At 36.3% G+C, this 13,947-nt stretch overlaps 1 protein-coding gene across 3 annotated transcripts in view; it reads left to right on the plus strand.

Annotated features, from left to right (window-relative positions):
* LOC120624954 (GAS2-like protein 3) overlaps positions 1-13,947 on the plus strand; it is a 110,043-nt gene that overhangs the window by 29,807 nt on the left and 66,289 nt on the right. Inside the window, exon 1 of one of the 3 annotated variants that reach the window (XM_039891797.1) lies at positions 2,354-2,595. The exons of the other annotated variants lie outside the window; for them this stretch is intronic. The gene's annotated coding sequence lies outside the window, so the exon portion shown is untranslated. Of the gene's footprint in view, positions 1-2,353; positions 2,596-13,947 lie in introns of those variants that run through there. 3 annotated transcript variants of the gene reach the window in all.

Consider the following 13,947-nt stretch of genomic DNA (forward strand, 5'->3'; position numbering starts at 1 on the left):
TGGGTGATTAATAGACAGATACTAAATATACCATATGTAAACCGAAAATCTATGTTTTGTAACGTAGTTCTGATGTGAAACAACTATTTGCGCGCCTTCGCAGTAAAATCGACCCGTATGTCGTCACTGCAAGCGGCACGACGGCCTCTTATGCAGTGTTCAGAGTAATGCCGGCTTCTGTCCAATATTTAACTACTGATTTGAAAGGCTCCGCTAGAACCATCTATATAAATTAGTACTTATAGAGCGTTCTGTGACAGAGCTCGTCCACAGAAGTTATACCGCCATGCTTATTCCTTCCATGAAGCATCATAGCTGCAGTGCTGTGTTCCGGTCTGAAGGGCATAGTTGTCAGTGTAATTACAGGCACATCTGGCGTAGCACACAAGGCATCTCGTTGCTGGTCGACGTTTACCACTTACCATCAGATGGGCAATCTGCTTGGTTTGTCAATTAATACTTACATTAAAAAACATTATACCATCCACATTGCAGAACACCGGATACCACGCGCCCCTACCCTACGTAATTAGTGTATTACAGGCGTGAGATGCATGGCGTACAAGAAAGAAAACACACACTTGACAGTGAATAATCGTGCGTAACGAGTCGTTAGGTATAGGTAATGTCTTTCTGGACATACAACATAAAACAATTTTGTTTAATTTAGTAAGCGTGGCGTCGCGTGAGATAGTATTAGGTATTGACAGAGTTTTTATAAATTTAAGAAAGTCCTCTATAGCCAGCACATAAATAATAGCCATAGATATAAATCGGTATCTTAATTAATTAATTTAATTTTTGTTAAATTACAATGCGTTGAAATAAAAAATGAAATTATATCAAACTCTTTTTTTTTATAATGCCCCAGTAATAACTTTTAACAAAATTGGTTACCCACCAACCGCACAACGAGTCGTAAACTATGTTTATAAAGCTACTTAATTACTAACACTCCCTTAAAAGTAACATTTCGTTAATGGAAAGTCCATCAATACATTTCATTTCTTTATCACCAAAAGATAAAGGACGCATTTAGTGTACTTAAGGTACCCCCATAACAAAAAAGACATGTCCGTCACCACACGACACAAAATAATCTCCTAAGTACTAAAATTGACGATCGTACGCGTCACATAAATTCCAATTAAATAAAGGCACTTTCACACGCACGTCTCTAAGTATTATTGATTGTAAAATGCAATGTCCCGATCATAGCGTCTGAGCTTTACCCGGCCCCCTTATTATTTTCAACTCTAAGGGAGACTTGCGCGATGCGGAGGTCTCCCCTCCCTTTCTAGCGCTTAGAAAGTTTTTAGGGGGTGAGAGGGAGGGTGGACCGCAATTGATTCATTTGCTGCGGATGCTGGGTGGGGTTTATGCAACTAAGAAATGACTCGGTAAATGAAATATTAGTACTTCTGTATTTCCCGATTTAAAGTAAGTGTTTTGTTACGCTATTAAATGTATTCTAAATGCAGTAGTACAGTCCTAAAGAGAAAAGAAGAGTGTACGACTTACGCCCTTGTAACATTTTGGTTAATCATGGACCTGATCAGAAAGCTCTCAGTCAGACATCCCGATAAAAAGCTTTGCTCGTCATGTTAGGAATAATAATAATTATAAGTAAGGATAACCGTTATAAAAAACCATTTTCGGTTTGCAAAGTAAGCGACACGAAAGTGCGGGCTCATGGCCTAATAGACTGATAGAAAATGGGATGTGGATCCAAAATGCCCCTAATCGTCCCCAATGGGTGCAGGAAGCTTCTGCAGAGACACAGGTAGCATAAGACCGTGGAGTGTGTAAACTCGGCGCGCAAAAATATGGCCAGCACTACATGTGTATTGTTATTTCGGCAACCAGCTATGCAAGTATGCTTTAGTCTAGCACAATAAAAAAAATACTTAACGTAGGTAAGTTAACGTTAAGTAATTTTTTTTTGTTCTTTATAGCATTACACAAAACTAACGCGGAATTACTTAATTGAATGATCCGCGTTCATAACATTTCTGCGTTTTAACTTATAGCCGTAAAATATATATAAATAGTGATTAGCAATGTACGTCATTTAAAACATCACATTCTAATCGATTCGTTTTTAGCGCTTTCTCAGACATTCTACTTTTCAATAAGTTTAAATTAGTTACAGTAGTTGTTTATGAGTTATCAAGTTCGTTCGTGTTGCGTCACAAGCGAGAGTAAGCGGCTGAACTTTGGAGTCGTTCACTGAACTTGACCTTCGCTTGGTGGCGTCTTGCATGAGACCGTCCACTTTCCCGTGCGGTACTCTCGTGTCGCCAGTACGCGCTCGCGGCTAGTGTGTACGCGCCGCGGCGCCGTCGATGACGTACCGGTACGCTCCGGGGACGACACGGTGACGATAACTTGGTATTCGCTTTTACTCTTAAAAAAATATATAAAGTCAAAATGGTTGTGTTTATTATTGTAATATGTATAGGAATTTTCTTATTTTGCATTTGAGACACTTCAAAATGCCTATATAGTTGTATGTAATCGTTTTACTTGTAAGCCCAAAAAACGTGTTAAAATAGGCGGTGAACATGCTGACAAAGAAAAAGATCCTAGTAGTAGGTATGTGATGTTATTTATTTTTATAATATGAGAATTCAAAGTCATGAAATCATAATATAAGCATTTATTTAATGCGGAAAAAAATACTCCTACTTGTCTAATAGAGCACGTAGAAATACGAACGTAGATATTGTCACAATAATAATTTAAAAAAAGCTCGTTGACTTATTTTTAATTTATTAAAAAAAAAAAAACTTACAGAAGATCCTAATGGACACTAAATTCTTTTTTTTTGTATTCCATTACAACTAACTGCTTCTGCAATCTTAACTAGTGGTAGGTAATGATGCAATCTCGGATAGTGGTTTGGTTAGCGCAAATGGTCCATAGCCTGACTGATCAAATTTAAGATTATTAGTATTAACGTTATTCTCTGAGATTTAAGAAAGTTGTTTATCTCAAAAATTATTGAACTTAAAGCTCTCGAGATAGTCCCAAGAAATTTTCACAATCTTGTTAACCAGTAATTAGTTTTAAACGCAGCATCAATAATATGATCAGTTACATAAGACGTCTTGATAAACTGGTTTAGTGGAAGGGCTTACAGCAAATTAGACACTAATGACAACAATGACGCGGAAATGCAGCCAGCACTCTTGGCACCATTCCATGCATGGCATCACTTGTATAGTAATTATTGACTGGACAAAAACTGAAATATTAGAAGCAAAAATAAACTCGTTGTGCTGTTTACTAGCCTACATAAAATTGCTAATTCATTCAAGGGCAATTGTATGTTATTTTATAACAAATTACCGAATAAAATCTTTAAGATGTCTCTTAATAAGTTCAAAGTTTATATAAAACGTAAGCTTACAGAAAAATCCCATTATAATGTAAAGGATTACTTAAACGATTAAAAAGCTTAAGAGTGTGAATTACTGTAACTTCATAGCTTAATATTAATTTCCTGTGAGATGGTGATAACAAAAAAAAAAACCAGCTAAGTTTCTTAGACCGCCATTCTTAGATTTTGGCGAACAAAGTTATCGCCATCCCCTTACAATTATGTAAACATATATGTATGAACGCTTCATAAGTGCCTGTGATAGGCCTACATGAATAAAGAAAATTTGAATTACTTTAAGTTATATTTTTAGTAAATTAGTAGTTTTTAGTAACATTTTCAATCAAGACCATTCCAATAAATAATAATATGAATTTATTTATAAAAAGATCACGACACCAAATATTCTGCAGTGCCTCTGCTCATGGACATCGCACTAAAAATCGGACCAGCAGTTTTTCAGGAGAAAATAATCATAGAAAAATAATAATCAGGAGAAAATAATTCCTGGCTATCATCATAATATAAAGTTGGTAAATATGAAATTCTGAGATACATCAGTAGTATGTATCGCTTTGCGACTTTGGTAAGAATTTAGTTACAAATTAAGTTCGTACTTAAATTGCTTAGTCTGGTGTATTTCTGGTTAAACTGAATCGTTGGGCGGAAGAACGGGCGCCGGAAATATTTTTACTTTTTAATTTACCGTGCGGTATCGGGGATAACCATAAATAGACTGATTGGAATATACTTCGTGGACTTGAAACTAATTGTTACAACGTGTTGAAAGTCGAAACATTTAGATGAGTGCTACGAATTTATTAAGTAACTAAATTTTTCGACAAGTACCTATACTGACACTCCATCACTAATCTATAACAGTCCATTGCTGAACTAAAAGCCTTTCCCAACGGGAGGATTAACCCATAATCACCATGCTGGTAGATGGGTTGACACTTCACTCTTGAGAAGAATAGAGGGAAAGAAAAACCTCGCTGACTATGGGTCTTTTAAGAAGGCTCAAAGTCACTTAGCGGGCGATGGAGAGATCTATGCCCGAAGTGTCTCTACGTGATCCAATCTGGATTGAGGAGATCCGTAGATCCGTTGGCACAGCTCAACGAGTAGTGCAGCTGTAGTGGCAATGGGTCGGACACATAGCTCGGAGAATCGTTGGACATTGGAGTCCTAAGGTGCTGGGTTGGCGACCTCGCATCGGTAGACAGTGACGGGCCCGCAGAGAGGCGCTAGATTCTAGCGGCACAAGACGTTGGTATTTCGAACTCCATACAACGTGGACGCAGTGGACGTCCATTGGTTGACATGATGATGAAGAAGAACAGCTGCTCAAAGGGAATTCTAGATTGCGTTGCTAATTGAAACGAGGAAGCAAAGCTTCTCGGAAGTTTCCATTTTTAGTAGCATACTGAAATTTAACTTTAGCAGCAGCTGACATTGGAGAGTAGAATGTCAAGAGGTTGATCTGTGCTATATGAAATAGGTACCCTTTGCACTTTTTGTTTCACTTTTATCAATCATTTTTTTTTGTCCCCATTAGGCTTAGGTATATTAGTATTTTATGTACGTATTACCATCATACATTATATGATTATGTTTTATAACAAATTAAATATTACGTCAAATAAAGCAAACAGTCCTAACAAGTAACAACATGGCGCATGAGATAAGCTGTCGCTCTCATTCACTGAGCAAACGGAAGAAAACTCATTTTCTGATAACTGATAACGTCTTATCTGAAAACTGGTACTGATGTATATTGCAGCGCTTCAAGAGCTGCTTTAGTAGTTTTAATATAAAGGATATTGCAGTGCTGAAGCGATTGAATGCATAGGTAGTTCAATGCATAGTAGAAATAAGATTTCTAACGAGTAAATTAGTTTGTTTCTGCCTGCGTTTTTTCCCGCGTGGAATTTCGTGTAGAATTTAAATGTGTTTCCTGGCTATCATCACTAGTAATAGATTAAAATATAAGCATTAGAGACCCCCAAACTTTATTAGAGCAGGGTTGAGGTTCTAGCTTCAATCCCTTGTGTCCTACGAGAGAAAAGTCCTCTGGCGACCTGAGGAGTGAATCTAGCAGTGGGGCTATTCTATTATATTATAAGCTACGGATGTTGATGATGATAAACAGCAGCGATATAGATAAAGGCGGGCAGTACAATTACAACACGTGCTTTTATGTTCGTTAGGTTTTAAGTCTATATTATTTTATAGACCGATTTTGAAAATTCTTTTAATGTTTGATGGGACTCTCGAGGTGGTCCAATTGTCACTTGCGGATCCAATTTTATAAGGATCTGATGAGGGAATTCCATGAAAATCGACGAAAAACCTCAAATTTTATAGTCATGTAATGTACACCTACAGGTGTTTGTTTAACTAACTCTACCAACTTAAATAAACCATTTTTTTTTATTTACGCTCTGTTCAGGTGTGTTTTGAGTCTGGCAGTCATAAAAGTGTTTTTTTAATAGTTTGTTATTAAAATTCTCGTACCTCATTTTATTGTTCACGTAATGCGCATAATCCTCAAGGTTATCTAATGTTGACGGTGCGAGCACGCACTGGGCTGAAAACTGAAACCCGTAATGTATTACAACTACGGGCTGCGGGACAATGCTGCTATTGACAGTTGTATGATTAATGTACGTGTTTTTGAAAACATAACTTCTACTTAAAACCAAGGGCGTGACTGTATACCTACTTTTTATATATTTATTACTAGGTATATTAATAACCATAATATATATAAAATAAATAAAAAAAAACCTAAAATTGAAAAATCCAAAAGTGCACGCCTCATAATCTCATTCATTGCAATAAAATTTAGATTATTTGTAAATAATAATTAAGCTACATCTAATTATACCGTGAACAGTAATAGGCTTCTATTCCTCAAAATACTGAAGCCTACAAAAAAAACCAACTCGATAAGTGAAGTATTTCGCTCGTTATCGTGACCACAAGATCGGCACATACAGACACACGGACGTCCCGGACAGAACTTCTTTAAACAATTTATTAAATATTAGTTTCAATAACAAAAAGAGATTTTAAAATATCATGGGTGTTAAAAATAGTGTTTTTTCTCAACATTTGTCTATTTATATTCACTTATAAAAGCAATAAAGAATTAAAAAAGTGACATTTTAAGTTGGAGAATCACTCGGTGTGGGTAAACTAACAGTAACACCCACCTTAACGCTACGCTTATGAGGCGTGTAATAAGAGTTACATAATTTTTGGAGGCCAGGCAGTGCTTTAGTGTGAATTGCAAGCTATTGGCTCCAATAGATGGACAGACTGACTGAAATACAATTTCATCGAAGTAAACTCTAAGACCTCACTACACTGTTTAAATATACTAGTAATGGTGCAGAGTGGTTTTCGAAAGCAGCTTGGTGCACGCAAACCGTTTCGATTAACATGTTATAGCGCCGGCGCACGCGCATGATTATTTTTTTTTAATGTAGAGACATTGAATACAGCGACCTTGATATTGCATATCTACATAGTATAAGTACAAGGTACAGTAGAACCAAATGAGACGGTGGATAGTATATGTAGGTTTGTACACCGTTGTTAGTATAATACATATACTAATATAGTATATGTACAAAGTGTGTATATACAAATTTTGTATCTAATTAACGCATCAAAAGTGTCATATCTGAATAAAGTTTTTTTTTTATCTTCCGACAACACAGATATCGCCATCTAGCCAAAAACTAAGCGTAGCTTATGTTATGGGTACTTAGATGACTGATAAATATTTCTATGAATATTATACATAAATACTTATAATATACAGATAACCCAGACACTGAACAACATTTATGTTAATCACACAAACATTCGGCCAGTCGGCCGTCAAATTTGCTCGAAATTTTCTTTGACTTTATAAAAAATAAAACTGGCGAAGAGTTAGTTGGACTCTGCTTAACGGCATAACCGATCTTGACAAAACTACAGCATAAACATGTACAAGGGTAAGGTGTCTGGCTGATTTTTCAAAGCACAGTTTAATGACTGAATGTATAGAGCCAAATTTGCCATACCGATAGCTGTTGTAAAGTAGGCGTTCCTTAGAATAGAGGTTTGAAATTTGTATGATATTCGAATTTAACGTGAGCGAAGCGGCGGGGATTTCGGAACCGCGTAGTTAGGATTATCCCTAAAGGATAACTAAACCATAACAACTCTGTGTGGTCGAACCTCGTGAGTATGCTGTGTTCTTATTTCAAACTCAAATATTTTCTTAAAGTGAAACTTTTATTACATCGTCTCAGACTTTTTCGGCTGTGTGTTGCATGTCGCGTGACGGTCGGCCGCGGAGTAGGGATAAAGTGATAGGCGTTCGTCAAAGCAGCTGAGGCTAATATGGCGGCGCCTATAGTTCGCATGTGTAGTGTATAGACTATCACTCATTTGTACCAGTGCTTCGCAGTGAATTTATATATTTCAAGTAGGCCTACTTTTAAGCACTTTTGAAACGTCAAGTATGACTGTTTGTAGTGACTCTACCACCGGTTCGGAAAGCAGATTCTAGAGGCAAGCAGGCAAGAAACTCAGTAGTTGCTCTTTTCCAATATCAGCATTTATAATCATTTTTCTATCTTGCGGGAGATGAGAGCTAAGCTGGCTTCTTCCAATCTAATTAATTATAGCTATTAAATTAAGAAATATTGGTAACATTTATTTAACTGTGAAACTCATAATGAAGATGGAATTGATAATAGAATGATTGAAAATAATTGAAAAACGGATCAAAATGACTTAACGATTATAAAATATTGTTTTCAGTTTTTTTTATGTGTACTCCAAAACACAGGGTTCAATACAAATATTACTTTTATACTTGTAAAATGGCATTCCCATTTTTCAAGTATAAAATTAAAATTGATGAAGCTATTTCTATAACCTTAATGGAATATTTCTCGACATCCATTTAGCGTAAGATTTTTACTTTTTCTACTTCCGAGAAACCGTTTGGGCTTACAATAGTTAAATGACTTACAAGTCGTAATACACAGTTACATAAAGATCGGTTGCATTGAGTAAGTATACTTTACCGCATGACCCACTTCAATTTAACTCTAATGGCTATTTAAAAATGTTTTTATGATTTCTTTTCAATATTTGCTGATTAAGTATACAGTAAGAGTACTTACTTGCTTAGTACTACTAGTTATTAGGTTTTCGGGTCAAGTAATTTGAAGTTTTTTTAAGATTGTTTCAATCGTACTGATACAAACATACAAACTTAAGATACAGACAGATCGTATTTAAACATATTAATAAAAACGAATGAGGTGTGGACGAATAATATATCTGTTCTTGCTCTTGGAGCTTAAATCACCTTCAATCACGTAAACATTGCCAATGACAAATACCGTCCCGGGGACCTACTCCCGTATTGTCTTATTTTAAATATTTTGAATTCCAACAAATAATGTGTTCAATATTAAGTAACTTTGTCTTAACAGCAACGTCCCAACCCAAGTCAGTAAGTTATGGGTGCCCGTTTTTCGAAAGATAAATTGATATCCATCAGTCTCAGCTCCTATCACTCAAGAATAGTAATCGTTAAAGGACGAATCGAAATCGCAATATTAGTTGATTCGTTTGCTAAAGGTTGCCAAGAATATGTTCAATACATTTTATATTCTCAACTACCTTTTCTTACCCATATTCTCAACTATTCCATCTTGACTAGCAAATTCCCCGAAGCTTGGAAGAATGCACAAGTCACCCCTCTGCCTAAAAAGGCCAATCCTGTTTCTTTCTCTGATTTCCGTCCCATTTCTATTTTACCGTTCCTTTCTAAAGTTCTTGAGAAGCTAGTTTACGAACAATTCCATCTTTTCCTTAATAAAAACTTACTTCTCAGTCCCTTGCAATCCGGCTTTCGTGCTGGTCATAGTACAGTTACAGCGCTAGTAAAAGTAACTGATGATATTCGGTGGGCGATGGATAATAAGGAACTCACAGTACTGATACTGCTAGACTTCAGTAATGCCTTTAACTCAGTTGATTATGATATCTTGTTGAGTATCCTGCGCTCCATTAACATATCTCCATCGGTGATAGATTGGTTTCGGAGTTACCTGTTTGGTCGTCGGCAGCGCATTCGGATTGAGGAGACCTCTTCATCCTGGTGTGATGTTGCGGCCGGGGTACCTCAGGGCGGCGTGTTATCTCCCTTACTCTTTGCTATTTTTATTAATTCAATTTCCAAACGTATCTCTTCTCTCTATCACATGTATGCAGATGATATCCAAATCTATCGCCATTCAACCCTTGATAACCTTGGTTCTACTGTTGCTGCTATTAACGCCGATCTTAATGAAATTTTTGAGTGGAGCAGGCAGTATGGACTTAAGGTTAATCCAGCAAAATCTCAGGCTATTATTATTGGAAGCCCTGATATGCGGTCAAGGGTTGATTGGGGAAATCTACCTAGTGTTGAATTTAATGGTGTCACAATTCCGTTTTGTGCCTCTGTAAAGGACCTTGGCTTGCATCTTGATAAAGAGTTATCGTGGTCTGTGCAAGTCAGGGATTTGAGTAGAAGGACTTTTGGCACTTTTAGGTCGCTGTGCCGTCTGCGATCCATTCTTCCAATCCCGACTAAAGTTATGTTAGCACATTCTCTTTTTCTCTCTATTCTCGACTATGCGGACGCAAGCTATCTTAATTTGACCGAGGACTATCTTAACAAACTTGAGCGTCTTCAAAATCTAGCTATTCGGTTCATATTTGGATTACGCAAATATGACCATGTATCTGAATTTCGTCAGAAGCTTAAGTGGCTCCCTATCCGCCGTCGCCGGGATCTTCATGTACTTTCACTTCTGTACTGTGTGTTATTTAATCCTAAGACTCCTTCTTATCTTAAGGAGAAGTTTAAATTTCTTGGAGTGCAGTCGGAACTTAGATCGAGTCGTGCGCTGACTTTGAGCATGCCGTTCCACAAAACGAAGTTTTATAAGCATTCGTTCACTGTCAAAGCTACTGAATTGTGGAATGCACTCCCATTGATCATAAGACAGTCGAAGTCATTGGGCATATTTAAAAATGCTGTTAAGGCTCATTATCTCGCTCAGTAAAGACGACTATTATTATTATTATTATTTATTATTATTTGTTTATCTACTCAAACTCATATTCAAGTATTTATGGTATATTAGGATATGTATTAGTATATTTATTTTTTTATATTTATCAATAGTATTTTTAATTTTTTTTTTTTTATTTGTGTAGTCTGGTTTATGTATTAGTATGTAGATATTTGTATGTATGTACTAAATAGTGTACCCCACCTATTTGTTTTCTTTTTAGTTTTCCTAATCCTAAGGTTGCCTGGCAGAGATCGCTACTTAGCGATAAGGCCGCCTTTTGTATCCTGCTTTATTCTTCATGTGTTTGTTCTTTTTTGTCTTGTTTCTTTGCTTGAGTGGTGTACAAATAAAGAGTATAAATAAATAAATAAATATTGAGTCCTACCACTAAAGTCGTCATAAATGTGCCAACACTTAATGTATTAAGTTTAAGTATCGTTAAGTCTTGAGTGAGGGATTTGCTGCTAGCCGCTGAGAAATTTAGGAAAAACAAAACCGGCAAAGCGAATAATTATTTTTTGCAGGATCGGTTAAAAAAAAATTAAATCAGTCAAGAGTTAGCGGACTTATAGTGCTAAATCGTAAAAAAAACTTATACCCTCTCCCAAAGGAACTGGGCTGAATTTTGGGATACAACGTATCCTACGTCCTTCTGCGTAGTATGACCTCGAATCATGCAAAGACAGACAAAAATGAAAAAAATAAAACCGTTTTGGATTCAGTTTCGATGGTAGTGGATAAGACTTCGGCATTCCTTTCGTCTGGCTTTTCGGAGTTAAATGCGTTTTTAATTTAAACAATTTAAATATCACATTCTTTAAACGGTGAAGGAAAACATCGTGAGGAAACCCTGCATGCCTGACTGTTCTCTATGTGTATTCTCAACGGCGTGTGAAGTCTACCGATCCGCACTTGCTAGCGTGGTAAAATACGGCCTGAATCCTTCTCATTCTGAGAAGAGACCCGTGCCCTGCAGTGGACCCGTAATGGGTCGACGACGTTGATCAAAAATTTCTTATAAATATCTTGAATGTACAGAATTCGACTCGTTAAAGATATTCTTGTTTGTTACTGTATTTTCAGCTGAACCGCAGCCGATTATAATAAAATTTGGCACAGAGATGGCTGATGTGCCGGCGATGGACAAAGCGCGTGAGTCTTTTGAATCAAGTAGAGTAACATTTACTGTGAAAACGAACAGTTCCACGTAAAGCAGCTAGGTTCCAATGAAGTCACGGTAGTAAATATTACTAGTTATTACTGTAAGGTAGAAAGTGAACAAATTAACCTTGCCTTTCAAATAATATCGATATCGTGATATGAGTGGTCCGTGTTATAAAGCGTGCACGCATTTCAACTATTGTTTGGCCGTCAGTAGCGGCTTATGTCATAATCGTGCAATGCGATATATTAATAATGCACTGCTACATTAATATAACCTGGGCGTGTCTTATAGAGTCGTGGTAAAAGGGGTTTGATAGCGAAATATTTGTAAGGTGCAAGTTTATATAGATATGCCGCCTAACCAATATTGGTGGTACAAACAGGTATTTTTTGAGTTACTTAAATTTGATGGCGGTAGTTTGGGATCAACCCACCGAAAGAAAATTATTATCTTTTTCCACGTAACTCAAGGAATGAGTGCTTTACTTGAGTTTTATAATTACCTATAAGGCTTTATTTTAATAACTTTTTAATGTTACATTCTATATGCTATAGTTTATAACGCTTTCTATTAGTCATCATCACATCCACCCTTTTCGGGCCCATTTCAGGGCACGGGACTCCTTCCACAATGAGAAGGGTTTAGGCCGTAGTCCACCACGCTGGCACAGTGCGGATTGGTGCACGTCATACGCTCATTAGTATAATATAGATAACTCTCAGGCATGCAGGTTTTCTCACGAAGTTTTCTTCCACCGTTTAAGTGATATTTAATTACATAAAATCCCAAATAACTTAGAAAAGTTAAAGGTGCGTGCTGGGATTCTAACCCCCAGACAGAGAATCAGAAGTCTGAACCACTGATGAGAGTCTATCATCGCTTTTCCGTTAGTTAAGGTGTTAAATACGATTGGAAGTTGTGTTCTAAATTAAAAATATTCCAATAATTCTACAAATGATATCTTATAAAGTTATAAGTAATGTAATGTTCATAGATGCAGTAATAATTTAGTAATTAGCACGTAATAAAGCGGCACCAGTTGCACTGGTGTGCGTGCTTGAATGCTAATATTTGAAGTTGTGTACATTGGAAGTGGGGCGTACAATCATATTATTTGCGAAACGTAGTGGTCGCAACTCTAAACTTGACAATGTTGTCATAATACCTTACATAGCTAGCTCGATGGGGACGTATAATAAGATACATAAATTTAATTACTAAACGCAAGAACCGTTTTGTGTACTTATTAACCTACATATAAACAAAAACTGGATCTAAACAATTGACTTTCTAGAAACGTTCATAAACTAGTGGCAACTGCATATCGTCTGCGTAAGGCACAGAATATTCTTTCGGTCTTTTGTCGGGTTGAGGTGCTATATGTTTTTTAACAATATGGTTCCTAAGGTAATTTTGGACCTAGCAATGCATATTACACTGTGGTTACAATATATTTGATGAATTTATTAATGGCAGGGTTGCTTGGAAGTTCGGTTCGGTCCACTTTCAACTCTCACAAGACAATAATTACTGTTTAAACGTTGATGTTGTAAAAGAGTTTTATTGTTATGTATGAGTTTAGATTTTGCTTTCGGAACCACTACAATAAGTCAGACTTGACGTTTCAAAATTGCATATTTTAATTATTAGGCCTTGAATTATATGCATTTTGAAGTTGAAATTAATCAAATTCTTCTTTAACTTAAGAGCTAAGCTCCCGTCGGTGTAGTCTTCACTATACAAAGACCTCTCTTTTAAATCTCTACAAGGCCCCATCCCAACTTTTATTTTTTTTTGTCTCACAAAATCAAGTTTCGGACGTCCTTTTCCCCATTACCCTCTTACTTTTCCTCCAATGATATTCGAGATAAACTCATCATGTCTTAGCCAGCAGTTGAATTGTTTGCAAATAATGTATGTATTTATAAATTGTATGTGTTTGTAAATTATGTATTCAAATCTACTTATATATATTATGTATGTTTTATATTTATATATATTACTAGCTGACCCCAGCGATATCTTTCGGGCTGATTTGTGAATCTAAACCAATCTCAACCAACCCAAACGCATACCGAAAAATACATTTAAATCGGTCCAGCCGTCTAGGAGTACAGTTAGTATTAGTTGCGTGTAGCACACAAGAAATATATATATAAAGATAAATAAAATAAATAAATATACTACAACAATACACACATCGCCATCTAGTCCCAAAGTAAGCGTAGCTTGTGTTATGGATACTAAGATAACTGATG

Source organism: Pararge aegeria, chromosome 7, assembly GCF_905163445.1.
Source record: "Pararge aegeria chromosome 7, ilParAegt1.1, whole genome shotgun sequence".
Classification (NCBI taxonomy): Eukaryota; Metazoa; Arthropoda; class Insecta; order Lepidoptera; family Nymphalidae; genus Pararge; species Pararge aegeria.